This window comes from Adiantum capillus-veneris, chromosome 2, assembly GCF_014529385.1.
Source record: "Adiantum capillus-veneris isolate H3 chromosome 2, ASM1452938v2, whole genome shotgun sequence".
Lineage (NCBI taxonomy): Eukaryota > Viridiplantae > Streptophyta > Polypodiopsida > Polypodiales > Pteridaceae > Adiantum > Adiantum capillus-veneris.
Window position 1 is genome coordinate 70414113 of NC_140932.1, and position 6352 is coordinate 70420464.

Sequence of the window (6352 nt, forward strand, 5' to 3'; positions counted from 1 at the left end):
TTTGACAGTGGAACATATCCCAAAGGGACATGGACTGGTCTATTTTTCATGTGATGCAAAGTGAGGGCATCTCTCCTTATGCAATTACATATGCATTACAGTTCAAAATAAACCACAGTTTGATCACCAAAAGGTGACCACATGCTGTAAGTTCCATGACACTAGCATTTATCTACTATTGTTCATAAAGAACTCTGACGAGTTTTGAAATGAAGGCATGAAATTCAAGAGGGCATTTAAATCATCAACATCTTATTCTTAACAATAAGATAAAACACCTGATTGTTCTATACATCATGCCGTGATTGATAATTGTGGGAGGAGATGATGTTAGCATCATAGAAATAAAAGCATTTCTATTTTATGAGTCTTGAACTCAACCTATTCTTCTAAAGTGTTTTGACAGTGGAACATGTCCCAAAGGGACATGGACCAGTCTATTTTTCATGTGATGCGAAGTGAGGACATCTCTTCTGATGCAATTACATATGCACTACAGTTCAAAATAAACCTCTCTCTGGATTTCAAAAAGGGAGAGAGAGAGAGAGAGAGAGAGAGAGAGAGAGAGAGAGAGAGAGAGCTAGAAATCTATACTGCTTCGAGCACTCATCTAAAGAGACATTGTAAAGTCAAGTTTTGTGGATGAAGTCCTAGAGCAACTGCACTTACAGTGCCTCTTATTTTTTTCTTAGGAACTTTATGGCACCTAGGGTATCTCTGCTGAATGTTTTGGTCATGGATTGGAAGTGATGGAGATAGTATTGGATCATATAATGATTCACTACTCTCGGGAAAACAAAGCTGACTTCTTTCAAAGCATTATTTGAGGTTTCTTTCATGGTGTTACTATTCAAGAAGCTTGGAGAACCTACGATTGCACTTCCATGACTCGAGATGGGGTACCCTTTCACGAGGTGTTTGTCAAAATCTAGAATGATCCTAGTCAATGGTTTCGCAACCTACGACTTTTGCAAATTCGAGTAAAGTTGGGATATTCATATGCCCTCTACCTTGATTATGAGTTAGGTTGTTGTTCTATACCTGAAGTTTATAGCAAAATTGATGCGCTAAAGAGCATTGTAGGACTTGATAAGATACAGAATCATAAGGAGCCTATTTTCAAGCGTCTAAGCGCCAAACGCTCTTTTTCCATTTTCAAATGTAGATGGGGTTGATTATGTATTGAGAAAAACTTTTATCTACAGACAAAAATGATTCATGAGCATTTTGGTTGTTTTTCACATCTAGATAGAGATGATGTATTTTTTTGATTCTAAAGTAGCAATCATTTAAATTTACAAGCATTCAAACCTTTCTCTTTGGTTGTCACATATCACTTTGCAAACCAATTTAGTTTTTTGTATACAGTAAAATGGGATTAGTTGTGTCATTCCACTGGCTATTGCAACCAACGGCTTGATATCTTCTAGAATAGCTGTAAGTGTGTCAGCGGGTAAAGAGGAGATACGTCATCTCTTCCTCTTCGCAATGTGCGTGTAGCAAAGAGAGCAGCTCAAAATGTCGGGAGGAATAGTGCGTCATCTAATGAACGAGAGATACTTTCATCTCTTCGTGTTTGCAATGTGCGTGCGACAAAGAGAGAAACTCAAAATGTTGAGAGAAATTTTAAAAACCAAATTATTGAAACCTTGCTAGAGATAAAAGCATCCTGCAACCAATAGGATGGAGACAATGAAAACCAATGTCTCTGATGTGGTTGAAACTCTAAGCTCTGCATTGGAGAAAGTGGGATACTATGGAAATTGCCAGAAGAGACAAAGCATCAAACTTGCAGAGGCTAGAGAGTGAGACATACATTACAGAGAAACTTTCCAAAGTTGAGGATTCTCAAAAGATGATAATGGAATCTATTGAGAATCTTCGAAAAAAGGCTTCACAGAGTCAACGTGAATCAAAAGGACAAATTCAAGACAATACTCTACGACAAATCGTGCCAGGATTGAGAAGTATCGTCAACAAGCTCGGTGCTTTGACAAAGGTTCAAGGTTCAAGGTTCAAGACTTTCAGATATCCAAGCTACCTCAAATAAATTAAGTGCTTTGGCTAGATTAGTTCGACCAAGGCAGCGTCAAGTTTCTCAACGACCTAATCCTACTAATGGAAGAAATATGTAATGCTATCCCGTATCTTCATCAAACTGTACTTTTGAATTGAATCACTATCTATGTGTCAAATGTATTTAGTTTAGAGGATATAATTAGATGTCCCAGTTTATATTGATTTTTATTATGCATAAGAATGTCCTTTTAGTGATTGATCAAAATTATAGCAAGTATATTATATTTATATGAGATCTATTTGCACCTGATTTCATAGATGGTATCTGGACCACGTATATTATTACCTGATCATGCACGACGTAGTCGACTGTGTGATGATTCGCGAAAGGCGAGGCACCAAATAGCACGAGAGAGAACAAGGCATTCACTACAAAGTACTATTGGAACTTTATTGGAGTGCAATGCAATGCAGAGCATGCATGATGTACATGAAGGAAACTCTGAAGCCATGGATGTTGAGACAACAATGAACATAGTATATGGAAACTATTCTAAAGTAGAAAAGCATTGTTTGTCCATCCGCTTTGAATATCCAACATCTCATTTTACATCACAAGTCTATGGCACCAGTTCTATCCAAAAAGTGTGTGTTGCACAACTTAGGAAACTTAGATTATGTTTGCTCCAAATGTGGAGCAAAGGCCTGGAAGGACGAAGGAAAGACTATCCAAATATTGCTCCTCTAATGGAAGAGTTGGATTACTTCCCTTGAATGAGCCACCAAACGAATTGAAAGATTTGATGAGCTCAACCATAATAAGAAGTAGATAGCTCTTACAAAACATTCGGGGATATAATAATGCATTGGCATTTGTGTCTCTTGGTGCCCATATCGATGAGACTATTAATTATGTTGGGAGAGGTGTATACACTTTTAAGGTTCATGGCTGTGTCTATCATAGCATTTGTTCTTTAGCGCCAGCTGAAGGACAAAATGAAGTTCCACGCTTTGCACAATTATATTTTTTTGATACCGAGCATGAGTTGAGCAACAGATTGCATCATGTTTCAAATTTAGATCGTAGTATTCTAGAGTGTTTACAATTGATGATGCATAGAGTAAATCCCTATGCAAATGCTCTACGATCTGCTGCTTCTTTGTCTAGAGATGCTATTGTACCCAATATGAGGATGGTTATTGCGGAGCATCGTTGTGATGGTTGGCAATATCTTGCTCCAAGGGGTTCTGAAGTTGCTGCAATTATGCCAGGAGAAGGGGATGATAGAAATATTGGCTATCGCGACATTGGATTGAATTTTCGACACGAGGGCTTGAAAATAATCTCTAGCATGCATCAAGCTTACATGTCCTTATTATATGTTTTATTATTTCCAAGTGGAGAGGATGGGTGGCATCTTTATTTACAGACTACCGATGGAAAAAAATGAGTCAAAAGCAATATTATGTCTTTCGCTTACAAATAAGAGATGATACAGGGGAGTGTCTTCTTCGAGGGGCTAGGCTATTACAAAAGTATGTCGTGGATGCTTATAGTACTCTAGAGGAGTCACGGCTTTTGTGGATGCAAAATGACCAAAAAACAGTTCGTGGTGAAGTGTATCAAGGATTGGTTGACATGGTTGAGGCTAGAAATGACTTAGAGAGGGCTGAAGGTCAAAATGTTGGCCGTAGAATTGTTTTTCCTTCATCTTTTGTTGGAGGTCCAAGATATATGTGCCAACTATTTCAAGATGCAATGGCAATTGTTCGTAGTAGGGGTAAACCGGATCTCTTCATCATATTCACATGAAATCCACGATGGAAGGAAATAGATGATGCATTACTACCTGGACAAAGTGCTGTTGATCGTCTTGATTTGACTATACAAGTGTTTTATCAGAAGTTCCAAGATATGATGCATTTACTTATCAAGCAAGCCGTTTTTGGGAAGGTGATTGGACATGTTTCAGTGATTGAGTTTTAGAAGAGAGGTCTTCCTCATGCTCATATATTGTTGATACTTGCATCCGAATATAAACCCATAGATACATTACACTATGACAAGTTGGTTTGTGCAGAGCTTCCTGACAAGAATATGTTTCCATAATTATTTGATGTAGTGAGTCATTATAATGTTCATGGGCCATGTGGTCCTTTGAACCCAAGTTCTCCATGTATGGTTGATGAAAGTGTAGATTCAAGTTTCCACGAACATTTTTCGCGTCTACAAATGTAAACAAAAGTGGATATGCTGTGTATATGAGACGAGATGATGGAAGGTTTGTTCCATCTAAAAATTACAATTTAGATAATCGTTGGGTTGTACCTTATAGCCCTCTCGTATCACTAAGATACCAAGCCCATATTAATGTGGAGATCTGCTCAACTATTCACTGCCGTGAAATATCTTTATAAGTATGTCTACAAGGGACATGATCGAGCCACTGTTGTTCTTCAAGATTGTGAAGGAGCTACTGATGAGATCAAGAGTTATCTCAATGCACCTTATGTTTCTGCATCTGAGGCTATGTGGAGAATATTTGGCTTCGACATGCATAGTGAAAGGCCAACTATTCAATGATTGCAAGTACACCTTCCATTGCAGAATATGTTTACATTTCAAGATGGTGATGATGTATCACATTTGCTGGATAATGAGAAAAATAAAAAAACTACCTTGACAGAATGGTTTGTTGCAAATCAAAACTATCCAGAAGCAAATAGCTTCACATACACTGACTTTCCAAATGGTTGGGTATGGAATAAAAGTCGAAAGGCATGGTCTCCACGACAACAGGGTGTTTCTATTGGAAGAATGTATAATATTGTCCCTACTGCTGGTGAGGTTTATTACCTACAAATGCTTCTCGATATTTTCAAGGGATGTAAGTCTTTTGAAGACTTGTGCATGTATGATGGTCACATTTATGATACATACAAGGAGGCATGTATAGCTAGAGGATTATATCAAGATGATGAAGAATGGTCACTTTGCCTCCAAGAGGCATCTTTTTTTCAAAATGGAATGCAGTTGAGACAAATCATATTAGTATTTTGTGAGCCACTTCATTTGGCTGCTCTTTGGGACAAGTTTTGTACCGAATTTTGTGAGGACTATGCTTATGCCCTAAGGATGCGTATTTCAGAATTTTGTGAGGACTATGCTTATGCCCTAAACCAGATACTTTGTTTGGTGGAAAATTCATTTTTCTTGGAGGTGACTTTCGACAAATACTACCTGTTGTACCAAAAGGTACTCGTACAGACATTGTAAATGCTTCGTTGTGTCATTCTCACATATGGAAATATACGAAGATACTGAGGCTTACTAGAAATATGCGTATACTTGATTGCGGTTCAAATCCACTTCAACAAAGTTTTTCGCATTGGATGCTTGATATTGGCAATGGGGTTATGGATAATGGAGGAGACTTAGACAGAGCCAAAATACCTTCACACATGATGCTTCCAAAAAATAGTTTGGCAGATCTTCTAAGCTTTATATATGGAGATTTGTGTCATGTGCAAGATCATGCAAGTTTTTTTAGAGATCGAGCAATACTTGCTCCGCGGAATAAAGAGGTTGATTTAATTAATGACTATGCATTGCAAAGAATGCATGGAGATTGCAAAGAGTATCTCAGTGTAGATTCAATTTGTATGTCAGAGGAAAACACACATTTGTACACAATTGTATATCTGAATAGCCTTACTCTTGGTGGTGGTTTTCCACCTCATGCTTTAGTCTTGAAAGAAAATGCTCCTATCATGTTGCTGCGGAATTTGGATCCAAGACGTGGATTATGCAACGGAACCAGATTGATATGCAAGCAATTTCATCATAAGGTAATTGAGGCAGAGATAGTTACATGATTGAATATTGGAGAGAGAGTTTTTCTTCCAAGGATTGACTTTATTATTGGAAACAATCAGGGGCTTCCATTTGAAATGAAGCGTCGTCAGTTTCCAATCAGGCTTGCTTTTGGGATGACTGTCAACAAAGCACAAGGGCAAACACTCAGAATTCTTGGTCTATATCTTGCATCATCGATCTTCTCTCACGGACAATTGTATGTTGCAATGTCACGTGTACGAAGTGCAGCTTCTATCAAGATTGTTGTCAATACTGAAAACACTCAAGTGGAGTGTTACTACACTCCAAAAATTGTATTCAAGGAAGTATTACAACTAGCGAACTCATAACAATAAGTTCAAATTGACATTGTGGCTCTCACTTAAAGTCAGACACACTTGATGTTAAATTTTATTCATATCTCTTAGATCAAAGTATTGCCCACAGATAGATCCTCGACGCAGTGCCTCCTATGTA